At 48.5% G+C, this 19,548-nt stretch overlaps 1 protein-coding gene and 1 long non-coding RNA gene across 4 annotated transcripts in view; both read left to right on the top strand.

Annotated features, from left to right (window-relative positions):
* Slc25a37 (solute carrier family 25 member 37) overlaps nucleotides 1–19,548 on the top strand; it is a 41,464-nt gene that overhangs the window by 11,169 nt on the left and 10,747 nt on the right. The gene's annotated exons all lie outside the window — the stretch shown is intronic.
* LOC116084089 lies at nucleotides 6,265–10,943 on the top strand. Its single transcript, XR_004116036.1, has 2 exons — nucleotides 6,265–9,908; nucleotides 10,436–10,943. It is a non-coding gene; the product is annotated as an uncharacterized LOC116084089 (long non-coding RNA).

Here is a 19,548-nt window from a genome sequence, read left to right as displayed (position 1 = left end):
CCCTTCCCTCTTTCCTAGTTGTAGGTGTTGGTATCATGGCATATGTTCAAAGGTCAAAGGACAACTTTGGGTACTGATTCTTCCCTCCCCTCTTGTTAAGATGTCGTCTCTTGTTCATCACTGCCTAGGCCAGGCTAGTTGGCCCAGAAACTTCCAGAGATTGTCCTGTTTCCACCTCTCTTTCAGCAGAAGCACTGAGATTACACACAGTACTGTGCAAGCCTCTATGTGGAATCTAGGGATCAAAACTCAGGTTCTAGCTTGCATGACCAGTGTTTTTTCACTGAGCCACCTCCTTAGCCAGGGAGCACGGCCTTAAAGCTCAATGCAGGTTGCTCCACCATGTTATCTATTGTTAAACTGGACTCTAGGGAGAGGCATGAAGCCAGCCCTATGTTCATGAAGGACTGTGGGATTCCCTGTGGCTGCAGCCTTGGGCTTTGACCTCTTATCCAGTTGAGTCCTCAGCTGCCTGCTGGTGTCTTCACCTGGGACACAAGGGAAGAGGAGGTGACCATCAGCATGCACAGGACTGTTGCTCAGAAATAGTCTATAGGCTTTTCATTGCACACCTTCATCCTGATTTTGAGTCTGCCCCATGGACCACCAGACGGGTGAGCCTGGAGAATGAGTCTGGGGATGTTTTGGGGAGGTAACCCACGGGGATGTTTTGGGGAGGGATATAACCCACGATCATCTGGCTCTTGTACTATGTCCTGTCCTGATTCCTGAGCTTGTTTGTCTGTGTGGGAATAGGTGCCATCGCCTCGGGGTCCCCTGACCTCCCTTTCTTCATGGTTTTAGCTGGTATTTGGCATCAGGAACTGAAGGTAGAGTGGTGAGTACTGGCTTGTGGGGCACAGACTTGCCCACATAGCCTCTGACTCAGCCATGGCCTGAGTGCAGGCCTCAGCCAGGACAGAGTGCTCTCTGTCCGGACATGGCAAGGTAGTTAGAAGTGTCTGGATTGAAAGAAAGTGCTAGGTGGCTGGTGGATAATTAGCTTTAAGAAGTTGGACCCAAAAGGATGCTGCTGCTGTGTGTGTATGTGTGTGTGTGTGCTCGAGAAAGAGAGAGTGCATGCCTGTGCACATTTTTCTGTTTGTCTTTCTGTCCGTCCTGTTCGTGGTTATGCAAGTGAGCTGGGTGCATCTTGAAGAATGGAGAGGTGGATTTCCATAGTCACCATCTCTGGTTTGGTTGCTACTATAGTCTCCAATCTGTTGCCTCCCTAATTCATTGTAATGTCCCTCCTGGGAAGACTTAAGGACCTCTGTGAAGGTGCTTTATGCCTTGGCTACCCTCAAGCAAAGGTACTCATTGTGAGATGGATGCCTCTCCCATGAGGTCTGATGCCCAAGAGGATAGATGCATGTTACATCAAGTCCTCGGAGAGAGATGGACCATTCTCAGGGACTTTGAGCTTCAAAGAGAAAAGACGGGTCTTTGAGGTCCTGTACAGGTTCAGTAGGATCTCAGTGTGTGTCTAAGCCTGAAGAAGTTGTAGGTGTTAGAACAGGGATATACGTGTTTCGTTCTGATGCATCGCAGCAAGTCCCCCCAGACAGCAGCTCATCTCATTCCTTCTATTCATGCCCATGATGGACACTGACTCCCATTTCTCCTGGAGGCCAATCCAGCAGGTGCATGGACCTACTGACCAGAATAGCATGTGGCTGTGGAGTTCCCTGGCACAGGAGGCCTTGGTGACTCAGCTCATTTTCTGGGTGCTGTGGTTGGGAACAGACCTTTTTCTGTGTCTAGCTAGCGTGAGGTTGTCACTCAGAAGAAAAGATTTGGTCTGGTTAAAGTAGAGCCCAAGAAAGTACCAAGATGGGCGTTCCTCTCTTCTGCATCCCTTTTTGTATGTGTGTGTGAGGTATGCGTGTTTACATGTGAAAGGGGACAGATACAGTGTATTTTATGGAGACTTGAGGTTGATGTCCAGTGACTCCTTTAATTACTCAATTATATTTTGAGGCAGGGTCTCTCAATTGACCCCCAGAGCTTTCTGATTGATACATCTAATCCAGCCAGGCAGTCTGCTCCTGAGGACCACTGTCTCCACCTCCCTTGTACTGAGGTTATAGGTGGGCCACCATCTAGCCAGCTTTTACTTAAGATTCTGGGGATCTGAACTCTGGTCCTCATGCTTATGTGACAAGCACTTTTGCCGTGGAGCTGTTTTCCCCCTGCAGCCCTAGAGTACCCCCCTTAATGGAACTGTACATCAAACCATGTTTTCCCTCTTTGGTCTCTTAGCTTTTCCAGAACCATCTGAGTACTGAGCACTTGTGCATGCTGGGAAGGGAGGAAAGGCTCAACAAACTCGATTCCAGAATTATTGAAGATTGCCGTATGCATCTTAGAGCTTTGAAGGTGTCAGCTCAGAGATGGCCTTTAATTATATGTAGGGCAACTCTCTCCATCTGCAGATCAGACTAACTCTGAACTACTTGTTTACTTCTGACAGACCCTTTCAGGTTTGGATTGGAGTTGGAGAAGTTGAAATTGCAATATGCTATTATGGGATGCATAGCGCCATGACTACAGGGAGCGGTGGGCTCTGTTGACCCTCTCAGGCTTGTTGTGAGCAGGCCCCTGTCAGTATGGTGACATGTTACAGACTTTACTCTTTGTGTTTTGTTTCTGAAATTCTCTGTCAGACCCTGGAAATCAAAAGTCCCTGCAAAGCTGGGCTGTCCCCAGAAGCTGCTGCGCAATTGAGAACAGATGTCTGCTCTCAAAGCAGCCTGAGACCAAGGGACCAGGAAGCACAGGGCACAGTGCTTTTCATTCCTGGAGGGAGGGACTCCAAAGAAGCAAAGAGAAGCCCGTGTTTACTTGCAGTGCAAGGTGACTAGGGGTGCATTGACTGAGCAGCAAGTGGCACTCAAACTCATGGCCTCTCTGTGCCTCAGGACTTCTAGGTGCTCTGAATATACTTGGCCATAAATGTAGACTTCTAGCCAGAGCCAATTCTGCCTCAAGAAGAAAGCTGGAAGGGAGGTTTGCTTGCAGTGCATTCTGGGAGAGGAGCCAACTGCTCACGTCCCATTTTGGGCCTGCCTTGTCCCTGAATTCCAAAGTGCCCGCCTCAAAATTGCAGTTTATTTTGTCCACTTGAAGTCACCCTTCAAGATTGCAGACCCTTCATTTAAGCTGCTCCAGAGTGTTGAATGACTCCAGCCCCACCCTGGAACCAGGGGGAGAAAAGTCCCAGAGGTTTCTGGAGGGCTGTTTACAACTCTCTGACTCTTTCCTGCTTGGGGACCTTTCATAAGTTCATCACCAGGAAGCTGAGTCATGCAGGGGTCAGCTGGCATGATCAAAGATCACCCGGTGCTACCAGCAGCTCACATGGGGTTGTCTGGGCATTTGCGGGGAGCAGTGTAGGAATGACGAAGTAGATAAGCTCATAGGCCCTCTGGGGTGGGGTGGGTGGAGTGGTGGTCTACACACCCTAGGGATTGCGCAGCGGAGAATCATCACCCACTTCATTCACTTGATTTTTTTCCCTCTTCTCTGAATTCAAGGCCAAGGTCAGGATCAAACAGAAACATAGTGCCGAGGATAAAATACCTTCCCTTGCTTGTCTCATGTTTGGGGTTCAGCTCGCCCTCTCTGCCCCTGCTCTGTGCTCTCAGGCTCGGGCTCCTGATACTTAGCACATGTATGGGAAACCAGCCCCTCCACTCACTCATCCACATTCCCACTCCACACTCCATGTGCCTGAGCCTCTTTCTTCTATTTTTGTGTGTATGCGTGCGTCAGTGCACATGTATGTGTGCTTACAGAGGCTGGAGGACAATCCTTGCCATTATGCCTCAGGTGCTGTCCATCATGCCTAGGTTTTCTACACATCTCCAGCTTCACTTTCCTGAGCCTTGGCATTGCCGCTGGTTTGAGTCAGGGTCTCCTAGAACTCACAGAGATCTGCTTGTTTCTAAGTCATGAGTGCTGGGATTAAAGACCTGTGCCACTATGCCTAGCATTACCTTGTCTTTTTGAGACAGACTGTCACGAGGCTAAGCCATTTGTTCAGGTCTGCTTGTCTTTCCTTTCTCAGGGCTGGGAGTGTGAGAGTGGTCCACTGTGCCTAGTTTTTTTGTTTTTTGTTTTTTTTTTTGTTTGTTTGTTTGTTTTTTTTTAATGTGGATTCTGAGCATCTGACTCAGGTCTTTTGTAAGTACTTTACCAATGACTGAGCTGTCCCCCAAGCCACAAGCAACATTCTTTCTCCTACACATCATCAGCTTTACCTTCCTCAGCCTTGGTGTCCATGTGATGGTACCCTTAGATCTAAATTAGGTGCCCTGCCTCGGATCAGATAGCACCTCCTATTTGGGACATTAAGAGCGAATTGGAGTTTCCTCTTTGTCCCTTTTTTGATCATAAATATCTCAAAGACCAGAACCTCACCCGCCATGCTGCCCCTCCAACCCCCAGCACTACACTAATGGGTAGTTTGTGGGAAGATCTCTCTGGCAGAACAGCATGTCATTTTCCCTGCTGGGACCTCTGTAAAACTGGAGTCACTGTCGCCCTGGTCCCTCATCTTCTGTCACTCCTGGGAACCCTTCTCTCAGACAGTTTTGCTTTAAGTCATACACCCTAATTCTTTCTTTTTAGGGAGAGGATTTTAGTTAGAGTCCACTCTCATTCATAACGGGAGCTTTCTGCCGTATTTGCATCCAGAGAAACCTTAAATCTGTCTTAAATCTGGAGCTCAGCTTTGATGAGGCTCGTGTCCTTGGTTATTTTCCTGTGTGTTGTGCCCCAGACTCTGGGGCACACAGATTCATTGTTGATAGCATGTGGGGCCTGGTGCATGTGGGTGAAACCCGTTTGGCCCCTGACTCCTTGAGCCATTGTTTCAGTTTAGTGGGGCACAGTGAACAACAATGGATGCTTCTCACAGGAGACAGACGCACAGATGCATCACCTGATATAATTATAAGCAGAGGAATGAGCAAGCCAAGCCTGGCGACAGGACTGCTGTGAATTCTGCTTTTTCTCCTTTGTTTAATGGGCTAATCACTGGGCACACTTCAGAAGGTGTGGCCTCTGTGAAGGGTGTGGAAGCCGGCCTTGTAGAAGCTGGCAGGACCGCACCCAATTCGCAGGCATGCACCTGGGGGCCTGGCTCCCAGTCCGATGTAGATTTCAGCCGAGCTGTACCCACTGAATCCTGGGGTCCCTCCGTGGTTGGTATCATCACTAAGGGCTGAGTCTTAGGGCCACTTTTCTTGTCATCCTTCTGGTCTCTCACACAGACACATAGCTGGTTTTTGTCAGTTCCCTCGTGCCTGAACAGCTGGGATGTGTTCTGGGAGGGTGTCCGTTGGGGTGGCAAGAGGCTGGCACATACTAGAGAGGAAGTGCTGTGTCATCCAGTCAAGTTGGCCTGTGGAAGGAGAGGGACTCGGATTTTGTGGCCTAAGCATTTTGTCTTCCTTTGCAGAAGCCTGAAAGTCCCTGGACTTAGCCTTTCAGAGGCTTCCTCTGTGGCAGGCTCCTGGCTAGGGACAGTGCTGTGTCCAGGGGGTGGGGGAATAGGGGTGAGGGGGTGGGATGGGGGCATGGTCTGACACTGCAGAGACCCAGGGCGGATGGCAGATAAGACAAAGGCCAGCTCCGGGAAGGGCTGCAGGAGACTTCAGGGAATTCTGATTTCTGACGCTGGGCTACATCCTTGGAGCAAACTGTAGGTTATGTCTTTTTGAAATTGAGGCTAAGCTGGGTGGTGGTGGTGCACGCCTTTAATCTCAGCACTTTGGAGGCAGAGACAGGCGGACTTCTGAGTTCGAGGCCAGCCTGGTCTACAGAGTGAGTTCCAGGACAGCCAGAGCTATACAGAGAAACCCTGTCTCAAAAAAACAAAACAAAACAAACAAACAAAAAAAAGAAATTGAGGCTAAATACACACACACACACACACACACACACACACACACACACACGTATTATGTTTCTTTGTGCGTATTCATGTGTGGGGTACATATATGTGCACATGTGGGAAGGCCAGAGACCAACCTTGAGTATTGTTCCTCAGGAGCTACCCACCTTATTATTATTTTTTAATTTTTAAAATATATTATATTTATTTACACACATGGAATGTGTGCATATAGAGGTCAGAGAACAACTTCTACCATGTGAGTTCTGGGTATCGAACTTAGATTGTCAGGCTTGGCGGCAAACATCTCTATGTGTTGAGCCATCTTGCCACCTACTTTTTTTTTTTTTTAAATGTGTATGAGTATTTTGCCTGCAGGTATGTCTATGTTTATGGACCACATGTATGCCTGGTACCCACAGAGTTCAGAAGAGGGCATTGGATCTCCTAGAACTGGAGTCACACATAGATGTAAAGCCACTGAGTAGATGTTGGGAACTGAACCCAAATTCTCTGCAAGAACAGCAAGTGCACTTAACTGCTGAGCCGTCTCTCTAGCCGATCACATTATCTTTTGAGAGAGGGGTCTCTTTTACCTGCAACTGGTTGGCTGACAGCTAAAGAGCTCCAAGGGTTCACTTGTCTCCACCCCTGTGCCTCTGTGCCTGGCTTGTGAATAGGTTGTGGGGGTTGCAGTTGAGTCTCCCTGCTTCTTTGGCAAGCACCTTACTGACTGAGCCATCTTTTCTCAAGTATACCCTTCAGCGGTATTAAGTACCTCTTCTTTATGAGGTAGCTGAACTCAGACATCTTTTCATCTTGCAAAACTAAAACCTGCCTCTTAAATAATAAGTTCTCATTTCTCCCTCCCCCAGACCCTAGTCGTCTCTACTGTGCTCCCTGTCTCTTTGAGTTCCCTTCCTTTCAGGGCCTGATGTAACCAGAATCATAAGAGAGCCGCCCTTTTGCAACTGGCTTATTTCACTCAGTGTACAGTCTTCTAGATTCATCCATAATGGAACATGGGTCAGAATTTTCACCCTTTTCAAGACTAGATGGTATTCCATCGAATGGCTAAGACCACATTGTCTTTATCTGTGGTGGACAACAGGGCTCTTTCTACCTATCCACACCTCTCTTTGAGGCTCTGATTTTAGTTTTCCTAGGTATAGCCCCTCCACTGCCAACCCATACACACAGGTGGAATTTCTGGATCTTTGAGAATCCTGCTTTTTTACTTTTGGAAGAACTGCCTCGGTGTCCTTTCAAATCTTCTTACTATTAATGAATAGTGCCTTTGAATGAGAATGACTCCCATAGTCTCATATATTTGAATGTTAGGTCTCCATTTGGTGGAACTGTTTGGGAAGGATTAGGAGGTGTGGAATTGTTATGGGAAGGGTGTGTCAGTTGGGGATGGGATTTAAGGGATTTAAGCCCATGCCAGGCTGAGTCTCACTCTGCCTGCCTCTAACCTAAGGATAAGCTATAAGGACTAGGCTTCGGCTCTAGCACAATGCTTATCTGCTTGCTAAGGTGCTCCCCACCCTGATGATCAGCCCTGTGCAACTGTAGGCAAGACCTCAATTAAATGCTTCCTTTTATAAGTCGCCTTTGTAATGGTGTCTCTTCACAGCAATAGACCAGTCACTAAAACAAGCGCACAAGGGTTCGGGTCTTTCCTGGTTTTCAGCCCCTTCACCCCTTTGGCTCTTTCCTTATCATATGTCTCCCTGGCTGGCTTTGAGCTTAGATACTTCCTGCCTACACATCCCAAGGGCTAGGGTTTTAGGTGTGCACCACCATGCCTGTTTTAAAATTTTTAAACAGGTGGGGTTAATTTTTTTTTTTTAAAATAGAGGTATTTTAAAGCTGCAAATAGGTCCAACGTACTTTACTGTCAGTAGACTAAACACTGCTCTGTACTGATGCACCTTCATTTAGAGCTGGCCCTACCTGTTTCATAGGTACTGATGGCTGACGTTCTTAGAGACAGTGTTAGCCCTGTTTGTTCACACAGCATCTCTTTGTAGTTGTAATAGATGCTGAACAAAAGCGCTAGGAATCCACTTGTCAAGCTCCTCTTCTGGTGAGTGTCCAGAGAGGTGACCGCTCGGAATCCCTTGGTGGCCGAGCTGCATAGGGATTTAGGTCTGCTAACTTTCAGAACATTTCAGAGGACCTTCCGTTTGGCAAAGTGAGTTAGCACTTGCACTGGGTTTGCATTCTGAGACAATCTCAGAGGCGAGAGGCCCTGCATCCTACCTCTGGACTGTGGAGGGGTCTAGGTCCTTCAGGTCTCAGGGACATGGGCAGGGGAGAGAGGTCCCCTGTGCTCAGTCTTGTAGCTGACCTCAATCCACACCTGGCTGACACCCCGGGTCTATTTTTCAACACTCCAGAAGGCATCGAGAGAGGCCAAAGGCTTGTCACAGAGGGGATCTTGCTTATAACAGACCACACAACAGTTTTAGGATGTCTTGGTACTCAAGGACCCTCCCCAGTCCTGGGCTGGAACGTCAATACCAAGGTGAGCAAGGAGGCCAGGTGAGGGAGCTTCCTGGAGCACTTTTGTTTGTGACTTTTTTTTTAATCCACGTAAACTGATATTAGTGACAGCTCCCCAACCCCCATGCTAGTTAGCTGTCCAAGTTTCCTTTGTTACATAACCAGGATTAATTTAAGCAGCTCTTATCCCTTCATTCACAAGTGACAGGGAAGAGGAGTGACTAGGAGGGTCGGTGTTGCTCATGGGACAGCCTGGGTGAATTCCCTCATTCCTCTGGGCCTTAGCTTTCCTTCCATTAAGTGCAACGGCAGAATGGAACAGCACCTCAGGTGTGCTGGAGTCTGCAGGTGTGTTTGTGGGTGGGCCCGCTCCCACCCTGGGCAGCTCTTGCAGGCCCCTTTCTCCAAGCAAGAAGAGTTGAAGGGAGGAATCAGCAAACATGACAGTTTCTAGGAGTTGGGTTTTTTTTTTTTTTTTTTGTTCCCAAAAAATAAAAACCTGACTGCTCACTAGAGCTAAAGTAAAAAAGGATTTAATCTTCATAGCCGTTCTAGAAGGTTGGTGCTCTGAGGAACCTCACACAGACAAGGAAACAAGCTGAGGAGATGAGCCATTGTCTGAGTTTACACTGGTAAAGGAAGAAGCCCCCGGGATGTCCCAGTGCTCTGGCAGCCCTTGGACAGTGAGTCTGTAATCATCAGGAAGTGGCTAGGCCAAGCTCTTTTGCTAAGAGAGGATAGGAAATTAATGCTGAGACCTGGGCCCCCCCATCCAGGTTTCTGTGGCCGGGAGCCTGTTTTGTGATTTCTTGTCATCTATTTTATAGTCTAATGGGATTCTGTTCAAACCTGTCATGATATCCTGTGTGTACCAGACCTTTAGCAGCTAGCTAAGAGAAACGCTCCTTCAGGGGAGGTGAAGCTTGTCTTAGTGGCTGATTGAGGGGAGAGTCCCGGGCATCCATATTAACCAGAGGTGGTTTTCCCTCTCTCATAGAGGGAACATAAGTAGGCTCTCCACAAGTAATTGCAACAGAGATGAACCCTTATTGAATACTTGGTCGCTGTACTAGCTGGCCAATATGCTTCCATTCCCTCTTCATTCGTCATGGGAAGCATGGGTGCACAAGATAGGGAGGGCACTCTGCAGGTGAAGCAGCTAAAGGTCAGAGAGGTGACATAATTTACCAGGTTACAAAGTTGAACTAGGACTTCAATGACTAGATAGATGGCAGAAGACCAGGCCAACTTTGTCTCCTTGGATCTTGATCCAGGTACAAGGTCTCAAATCAGATTGCACTCTGTAACTGATGGATGAGATGAGCTGAGTAGATGAACTTGAAACTATCTCTGCCAGGAATGAAGATATTCTAAAGAGCTGAGTCTGCCCCTCCCTTTGGCAGTCAGACTACTGAGACAATGCAGCCTAAGGGATTGGGATCTTCCCCAGGCGTCTTAGCCTGAGAGAAAGGAGAAAGCCGCTGGCTGCCCTAACCGGAGGGTAAGAGATTTCTCACTGTTCTGACAACTTGTTAGACCACCTTGCAGTAGATTGGAGTGGAGGCAGTAATTGATACGTCACCTAGTACTGCTTACGTGTGCATCCCTCTTCCTTCTCTTTAAATCTAAACCTCCAGGCAGGACCCCAAAGATGGAAAGGGGCACTGTTCGACCTCTATACCCCTCTTCCCTCTGCTTTTCACAATGACTTTGACTCCTTGCAGAAGGGTGCCACCTGGGTCGCTGGGTCTTCTTGGGATCTAGGGTCTCCAACTCTTCCCTGTGTCCCCACTGTCCTCAGCCTTGTGCCCAGTGCCCCAGAGAGGGAGTGGGAGGCCTCTGTTCCATCCCACCCCCTCTTTATGGAACTGAGATGTCTCCACATAGAGTGTCCCCAGACAGCCTTATGTGGATGGCTGAAGGCTTCCAGAAGACTCTTGAGACCGTGTTTTTTTTCAGCAAAATGCAGTTGGAGGGCTGGCAGAGGGTACGGTCCCTGACTGGCTCTCTGTTACCTTTCCTTCACAGCAGAACAAAGCGGGAGGCCTGTGGGAACTCAAATGAAAACTCTCTCAAGGCACACCTCCCCCTCCCCGCAATGGGCTTCTGTGGTGCCTGCATGGGGACTCTTCCACGTACGTTTCTTTTTCATTGTGGCATGCCCGGCCTACCTACGCTTTGCAGAAGTAACACACTGTTTCTCCAGTTCCTCTCAACATCTTGTCCTTACTTGTGAATGGAGTGTTTACAAGCCATTCGACTCCTCAAGACTGGCTGAGTCAGTGAGAGGCCTCGGAAGTTCACTCTAGTGGCAGAGAGTTGAACTGTGTGTTTTGTAAGCATTAGCCTTTGAATACTGGGCCGTTTGGAAGAATCCTTTTGGAAAACAGTGTTGAAATTGAACTGCTGTTCTTTGGATCCTGGTGCTGGCAAGGTGGCCAAGTGTCATGGTCTCCGTACTGCCAGGAAGCTGCATAGTCATCTGTGGGATTCAAAGAGGCAACAATATAAGAAAGCCCTCTTGGGCGTGGCCCTGCAGGCCAGTCCGGTTGGAGGAGTTTCTTTTTTCTTTTTTTATACGTACATGTTCTTTTTTTTTATTAGATATTTTCTTTATTTACATGTAAATTTCTCCATTCCCAGTTTCCCCTCCAAAAAACAAAGAAACAAACAAAAACAACAAAAACAACCCCCTGTTGCCTCCCCCCTCCCAATGCCTGCCACCCCACCCTCTCCCACTTATTGGCCCTGGCATTCCCCTACACTGGGGCACAGAACTTTCACAGGGCCGAGATCCTCTGGAGGAGTTTTTTATGCAAAGAGAATTGCGGAGGAAAATGTAAGGGTTGATGTCAAACATCCAAATCCTGCTGCTAGGGAGCACGGCAGAGCGCATCTCCTCAAGAAGGCAGGGAGCACGGCAGAGCGCATCTCCTCAAGAAGGCAGGGAGCACGGCAGAGCGCAGCTCCTCAAGAAGGCAGGGAGCACGGCAGAGCGCATTTCCTCAAGGACCCAGGGAGCACAGCAGAGCGCAGCTCCTCAAGAAGGCCGCAGCGTTTGTGCCCAGTGATGGCTGCTTGAACTTCATTGAGGAAGACAATGAAGTTTTGGTTGCTGGGTTTGGTGGAAATGGTCAGGCACACCCTAGGCGGTATTCCTGGAGTCTGTTTTAAGGCTGTTAAAGTAGCCAGTGTGTTTCTTTTGGCCCCCGTACAAAGGCAAGAGGGAAAGATCAAGACCACTCATTTTGACAATGGAAATACCAATAAATTTATATATTCTGGGGAAAAAAAAGAAAAGAAATTGAACTGCTATTATTAATAGCACATTCGGGAAGCAGGTCCTTGGGTGGGGGTGGGGGGAATCTGAGAAAGGGCTCTGACCTACTGAATATGGATTGAAGCCCCTGATACTGGAATAAGTCCACTACCATGGGAGTGGGTGAGTTCCTGACGAGATTGGGTTGGGCTGGATCTACTGTCTTGCATGCATTTGCCCTTCCGGCTTCCACGGTATGGGAGTCCTCCCCAAATATTGGGATGTGCTCTTGAATTTCCAGGGCTGTGGCACAGTGATGCCCCCAAACACTGCTGCTGTCGTATCCAGAGGTGTTCCATTACTGCACAGGATGGGCTGAGGCACATGCTGACTCAGCTCCTTGCTCTCCTCCTTTCAGATGCCCTACCTGCCCCTGACCTCAGTGAGTATCTGGCTCAAATTCTTTTTCAGGAGACCGAGTGGTGGGATGTGGCTGCAGCTCTAGATCGAGGTAGGTTGGAGATCTATGGCCTTGAGGTCTATGCAAGAAGTGGCTCAGTACTTGGCCTGTGAGGACACGGGTGCAGGCCCTGCATAGAAAGAGCATGCGTAGACAGGGATGCCTGGACTTGAACTTGGGGGACCCTGGGTGGCTTTGACATTCTGTGTAGCTCTTCTGTTCCCCAACACTGGGCATAAAGGAGATGGCTGTGTGTAACTTAGTGTGACCATACAAGCAGAGTATGCTGGGACAGCCAGGAATTTGGAGCCACATTGTCTGTTGCCTGACTCTCTACCTTGGTTTCCCCATTTATAAAATGGGGATAGCTAGCCATCCCTTTTCTTGCTTCTATTATAGTATTTTTGGTAAATAGAGATACAAAAGGCTCAGAGTTTACCACTGACAGAAGCTGGAGTAGGCCACAGCACTGTTCTGAGGGGAAAGGAGTGACCCATGTCTCAGGTTTCCCTTCTGGCCCTCACTGAGGTCATTGTAGGACCCGTGAGATCCCAGTCCTGATATCCTGGTATCCTAGGAATTTGCTCCACCTGAGGAGTAGAGGGTGTTTAATCCCTGGGCTGTGCCTCACATGGGGTGTTCTGAGCGTGTCCTGAGTAAACTGGACTTTTATCCCTTGGATTCTTTTATCCCTTCCTGCTTGCTGTAGGACCTTCAGGAGAAAGGGAAGAACCCAAGTCTGGCTCCTGGGTCAGGAATGGGAACTGTATCCTTGGAGCCATAGGCATGCCATAAGCTGCTGCCCTAGGTAGAGGGGAAACCCGAGTGTTGTAGTAACATTACAGTGGCCACAGCTTTGGATGGAACAGGCAACCTGTCTGGGGATCCTGAAGGGAGGGCTTCAGCTGTGTGTGATTGCCTCTCAATTCAGGGAGCCCCCGTCAGTCTAGCTAAATGTCTGACATTTCCTGCTGTCTGTCCTCGCACTGTTGTAAGCAGGGCGTAGCCATGCGTGGAAACTCACCTGAGTAAATTCCAGATCCACTGGCTGGCTTCTGGCCCTCCTCTCTGCTGTCTGATCTTAATCGCCTTTCTTCTGGCCATTTTTAGATGCCCATGTAATGGTCCAGCTGTTTCTCTGAGTCTTGCTCTGTGTGTGTGTGTGTGTGTGTGTGTGTGTGTGTGTGTGTGTGTGTGTATAGGCAATCCCTGCATACAATGCCCCAACTACACAATCTTGTTTCCCAGGTAGCTGCACATGTCCATATGGTCTTATTTTTTTCCCAAATACTCCCACATGTCCATGTTCCTCCACAATCCCCCACAATCCCTCCCACTGTCCCCTTACTCTCCATGACTGCACTTTCCTTATATTTTTTCCTCCGGGTAACATAGTCTAAACAATTAAACAGAATAGAAAGAGCTGTAGCGACAGTTCTGCTCTGACAGCTTGATGCCCTGTCACTTTTCCTCGTTGAAGCTTGAGTGGCCCCTTTCTGGCTACCCTCCATGTCGGTGGTGTGACTCTACGGTGGCTATGGGAGGAGAAGCAGGCTTGGTCCCGTGGCTCCTTCAGGCAACCTGAGGAACTTTGTTATTCTTGCCAAGGTGGAATTCTATCCAACACTTGATTTACTTTGTCCCCAGAAACGGCGAGTGTCTTGGCTGGGGTCTAGCTTAGTCAGTAGAGTGTTTGCCTGACACGCATAGGGCCCCGGTTTGATGCCTAGCACAGCAAACTAAACAAAGCAATGAAACAAAACTAGCAGTAACTCCTAAAGCATGCCTGCATGGGGCCCTGGAGGTTTCAGCATTGTTCCTTCAGGGTGTGCGGCAGCGGGGAGGATACTTTGTAGTCATAGGCAGCTAGGAAGGTGCGACTATGGAACAAGGAACATAACACTTGTGAAAATGGGGATCGCTGGGGTCCTGAGTGAACAGCAGAACCTTGATGGTTTGTGTATGAACACACTTTCTCTCAGCTGCCTCCTAACACTGGGGCCACCTGAAGAACTTCAGGGACTATGATGAGCTATCATCTTCCCCCGGCTTCCTCCTCGTCACTGTCTCCAATGCTGTCCTTCTAGCTGGTATTGCAGCCTTTCTGCTTGCTCCTAAAAAAACTAGAGGTTTTTCAGGAGGGGGCATTTCAGCAAGCAAGGGAGGTCTCTGTTGAGAATATGTGTTCTGGAACACCCAGTGTAGGTGCTGTGTAGCTGTGCTATTCTCTACCTTTAAGAAGACTGTGATAAAATTCTTTGTATGCTGATTCTAAAACTTAACTTTTAAAAAACAGCAACGCATGAGGTGAAGTTCAGAGCTCATGGGTAAAGTTGGATGTGTGTGGAGCATCATGAGTGTCAGTTTCTCTTTCGGGACTCAGTGTACCCTTCCCTTTCGGTTAGTGAGTGCGTGAGAACGATGCTGGCTAGTAGTTTTTTATACAGGATTTTAAAGGACCAGGGTGAGACTATATAAGCTTCATTATGAGTCTGTCTTCTATAAAGCAACATGAAAAGGGTGTGGGTTCTAATTTAGGGATGCTGGTGAGTTAGGGATGCTGGTGCGTTAGGGATGCTGGTGCGTTAGGGATGTTGGTGAGTTAGATAGAGATGCTGGTGCATTAGGGATCCTGGTGTTAGGGATGCTGTTGGAATAGAGGTGATTTACTTGTATGATAGGGTTAGGGCATTGGTAATTTGAGCCTGAATATTGAGGGCTTCACTGCACATGCTGCTCCTTGCATTTTGGAATTCCACATCTCTAGTATGTACTTCAGAAGGGTTTTGGAAGAAGGGGGCATGGCTCTCAAGGCCTGGGTGAGTTTACAGTTTCACTTCAGAAGACTTCCCACAGAAGAACACTTGGCTAGAGGAGACTCTTTCTGCTGACCTTGGGCTTGTGGTCTGCAGTGGGATGAGTCAGTGGGAGGTCCTAGGCCCTATCCTCTGTATTGTAGGTGGCTGTTGATGGAAACTGGCCTTGTGTGTTTGCAGAGGTACCTCAGCTCCCAGTGTGGAGGGAACACTGTATAGGGTGTGAGCTATGCCTATGTCCATGCTCGTGTGTGTGTGTGTGTGTGTGTGTGTGTGTGTGTGTGTGTTTGATTGGACATAGTAAAGTTTCTGCTGTTTGCTGACACTGGTGGACAGCTATTGTGGAAGTTGCTTGTCTGATTATATATTCCAGAGCCAACCCTGGCAATAGAAGCTACAGCTGCCTGATCTTTTTCTAGCATTTCCTGGGTGCCTTTCCTTACCTCTTTTCTTCAGGGAATTTCTGGAACATGGGCACACAGGTTGTTGGGCATTCTTAGCTCAGCTTTGGCCCCTAGAGAAATTGCATGTATGTTCACACCAGGCCCTGGGAGCCTGCACCCTGGTGTATCCCTATTGTTCTTGGCTTTCATGCTATCTTCTGATCCTGGAAGTGCCACTCGTACTTTGAACAAGGGAATGTCCTCTCCCCACCCCTTCTTCAGAAATATGAACCGGGAGGTTGAACGTCTCCAGCTCTTCTGGGTTGTTGGGCAGGGAGTCAGTGGCTTAGTGATGACACGCTGGTGTGTGGGCTGGGCCAGCATCCTGAGCAGACTCTTTAGGGAGAGCTGAAGCCTCCCTTCAAAGCCTTTTCTCTTTTTTGGGGTTTGAACCCAGCTTCCACACTCCCTACCCATCAAAGATGTGGACAGTGCTTGTAGGGTCCCAGTTTTCTGTCTAAATACAGGGCTGAACTCTGCAGGCTCTTTGCCTCTGGTTATATGATCCATGAGCTCACCTGGGACAGCACACACATTTTCCACTCTCCCTCCTCCTCCCCCTCCTCCCCCTCCTCCCCCGGATAAGAGAACAGGCTGGGCCTTACCTGTCTTGCAATTCTGGGGAGGGTTTGAGAAAGAGATGGCACCTTTCCTAATCTCTCTGGAAGTTTATGGAAGGAACCCAGCCCATGGGTGTATTATTCCCTGAAATCCCTCTTATGGTTCCCAAGGGGGCCTGAGCATGCCACGCTCTGAATGACAGAGCTAGGCCTGAGCCCCAGAGCACTCTGCTATCTGCTGCCCCCTTGAGAGTGAATGGCAGAGGTGTAGGAGGAGGCTGGGGAAAGCTCAGCTGCAGAAGAGGGTGCACCTGCTGCTGCTCATGGCTCACAGTTGTCTCCAGACTGCTCCCTGCTGACCGTCCTGGCCCGCCCTTGTAGAGGCTGCCTCAGGGTCGCTGACACAGCCATATTCCCGGTGTAAGAGCCATAGAGATCCGCCTGTTGGCCCCAGCTGTGTTTTCACAAGGATGCTTGGCCGAGTGTAACTGCTTATTAAATGAAAAAAAGAAAAAACGCGTGTGCTTGCCAAAAACACATGTTTAGGAAGTGCCTGGTTAAAACTAGCTAAACGAGTTTCTTTCCTGAATGCCTTCTCAGAGCCGGCCACATGCTGCTGTGTGTAATGCATTTCTAAGGAGTAGAATTACAGCCCAACCATGGAAACTGAGTGGAAGGGAAGGCAAGCTCTGTCCAAGGCAGGGGCTGAAGTCCAGATGGGGCAGTTGAGTGTATAAAGCTCTAGTGGCCCGAGGTTGATCCCCATTACCCACTTGGAAGGAGAGAATTAATCCCTTATAGGTTAGCCTCTCATTTTCCCATGTGCATCACGGTGTATGCTTGCCCACATCCATACCCAAATAAACACAAATAAACATAAAATTTAAGATGGTGATGATGACGATGGTGGTGGTGGTGGTGGTGGTGATGTAGCCTAGATGGCTGAATTCTTTCTCTTGCGTGTGTGTGTGTGTGTGTGTGTGTGTGTTTATGTGTGTCCTTTCTGCATGTTCTTTGTGTGGCCTCATTTGTTCATTTTCTCCATTCTTCTTTTCCTTCTCATGTCTTTTTGTTTTAAAAATCATAGTTTCATATATAATATATAGGTCATATACACACATACACATATATACATACACACATATATGTATATATGCAGCCTTAGAGTTGGTGCTGTGTCAATGAGCTGACACGGATATGCATGTAAAGGATGCCTGCGGGATGATCTTGCATGTGTCAAAGGAGTGAAGGATGCATTGTTGTTGACTGACAGCCAGTGCAGTGTTCTCCAGGAGCTCTCTGGGCGCTTATCACAGCTGAGGACGGGCACATTTGAGGATAAGCTACCTCAGGTTGACTCTGAAGCCTATACTGTGGACCCCACTGTCACCCTGCTTGACTCTGCCCACTCCCATCCATCAGCCACCTCCCACCTCCCTCCTCATAGGACTAGAGGTGAATCCTATAGTGCTGAGGATGTTATTTGAAAGTACCAGGGGGCTAGGCAGGGCCTAAAGGGTCCTTTAATGGGTCTTCCTAACCTGCAGTGATTAGAATCCTCAGAGGGATTTAGGAAATAAATACATTTTGAATTCATGTGTGTTGAGGTGGTACCCACGGGTCTGGCCACAGTTTCCCCAGTGATTCTAATAACACCCCATGTCCCCTCGACCCCCCCTCCCCCAGTTTCACTCCTCTCTTTCATTTTCAAACCAAACATGCTGGGAAACAGGTAAGCAACATCATAAATCAGAACTCACTTGTGACTGCTGGAGCCAGCATCTGGTCTAGTCTGAGGCCTTGTAACAGATATTCCTGATGCCTCTGTTTTCTCACCCGGTTGCCCCTAGTTCTCACCCCGGTCTCTGTAGTTTCTGTCTGCTCAGATACAAGGAAGCCCTCAACTGTACATGGGGTGTGTAAACCCTAGCAGGACCCTGCCCCTATGCCAGAAACCCTGGAGGAGGTGGTAAGCCACTGCTTCATTCTCTGAGAAGAGGTACAAGACAGCAGGCTCTCTTTGGAGGTGTGGGGGCCTCTGCCCTGGACAAGGCCTGGCCAGAGTCTTTCTTTTTCATAAGCCCAGATTAGTCTTCAGGGACAAGCTTGTCTAGCAGGGGGATACCACAGCTTGAGGAATAGCGGACATCAGTTAGGAATAGATAAAAAAGGTGGTGATGGTGAAGGATGGGTTTAGTCCCTGAGAACATGGTTCTTGCTCAGGGAAGGTGGGTGGGGCGATGGAGAATCTCCTCACTAGCTACATCATCAATTCATCCATCCATCTATCCATTCAGCCAATAATTGTTGGGCACATAGGATTAGTACATCTACCATGCCTGAGTCCTTGCAGTGAATGAGAGCTAGGGGTGGTGGTGGTATCTCAGGTCTCTGCAAGATTACAGTCTAGCTCCATGTTAATCCTCTTCATGTACCCTCCCACCCCAGCGACTTCTTCATCACTAAGTACAGAGATGGAAATCGACATGATGACATCTCATTTCCCAGCCACTCTCTCAGGGAATAGACTCACGCTTAGAGAGATGAGCCGACCTACCAGGGTTGTAACAAGGGCCTTGAAATCTGAATCCACCCCAGTCCTATACTCCCAAGACCCTGGGGCCACAAACCCTGCATTGCACCATCTGTTATGCTGAGATTTTAGCTTTTTGTCACCGACAGCCACAGGACACACACAAGCCCATGAAAGGCAAGACCTCATTTGCTTGAAACTTTGATTTCAAACCTTCTCCAAGTTAGTGCCTGACAGCTTCTTCAGTTCCCAGAGACAGTGGCCCTTCTCAGCCTACACGAGCACAATATTATACCCGAACTTCTCTAGGTTGCTTGCTACCCAGCACCTAAACAGCATGGTCGCCATGATTCTGTTGTCCCTTTGATTGTCATACACACTTGCTGAACTCTTCCCCCGGCTTTTGTCTGCTCATAATAGACCCTCCAGTTAAACAAGAAACCAACATATAAACTATGGACTGCCCATTCTCAGGGGTTTCCAGATGCTACAGTCTCTCTAGGGTGGGCCAGAGATGCGTCCCTCGGCCCATGGGAGGGAAAGGAGAACTGACAAGGCTGCAGTTAACTTGGTTGTGTTTTTAATTATTAATTAATTAATTAATTAATTAATTAATTTTACAACCCAATATCAGCCCTCCTTCCAGTACTCCCTTACATAAGTCCTCCCCTATTCCACTTAGAAGGGGAAGCCCTTCTTTGGGTATCAACCCCCAATCCTACTCTCACCCCCACCCATCATAACTTGTCTGTTCTAACAGACACACAGAGAGGTATCCTTCCTACCCATTTTTCTGAGGTGCTGGGGACTGAATCTAGTACATGCTGGGCAGGTGCTCCCCCACTGCTCTATAGTCACAGCTTCTTCTTCATTTTTATTTCTAGACAGGGTCTCACTAAGCGGCCTAGCTTCTTGATCTCACTATATAGTTCCAGATAGATGGCCTTGAACTTTGGATCTTCATTTCTTAGCCCCTGTACCATTAGGTCTGTCTTGCCTCGTATTGCCTTGTATTGCCTCTCCTCTCCTCTCCTCTCCTCTCCTCTCCTCTCCTCTCCTCTCCTCTCCTC

This window comes from Mastomys coucha, unplaced genomic scaffold, assembly GCF_008632895.1.
Source record: "Mastomys coucha isolate ucsf_1 unplaced genomic scaffold, UCSF_Mcou_1 pScaffold9, whole genome shotgun sequence".
NCBI classification, from domain to species: Eukaryota; Metazoa; Chordata; class Mammalia; order Rodentia; family Muridae; genus Mastomys; species Mastomys coucha.
This window is presented reverse-complemented; position numbering and strand designations above follow the sequence as displayed.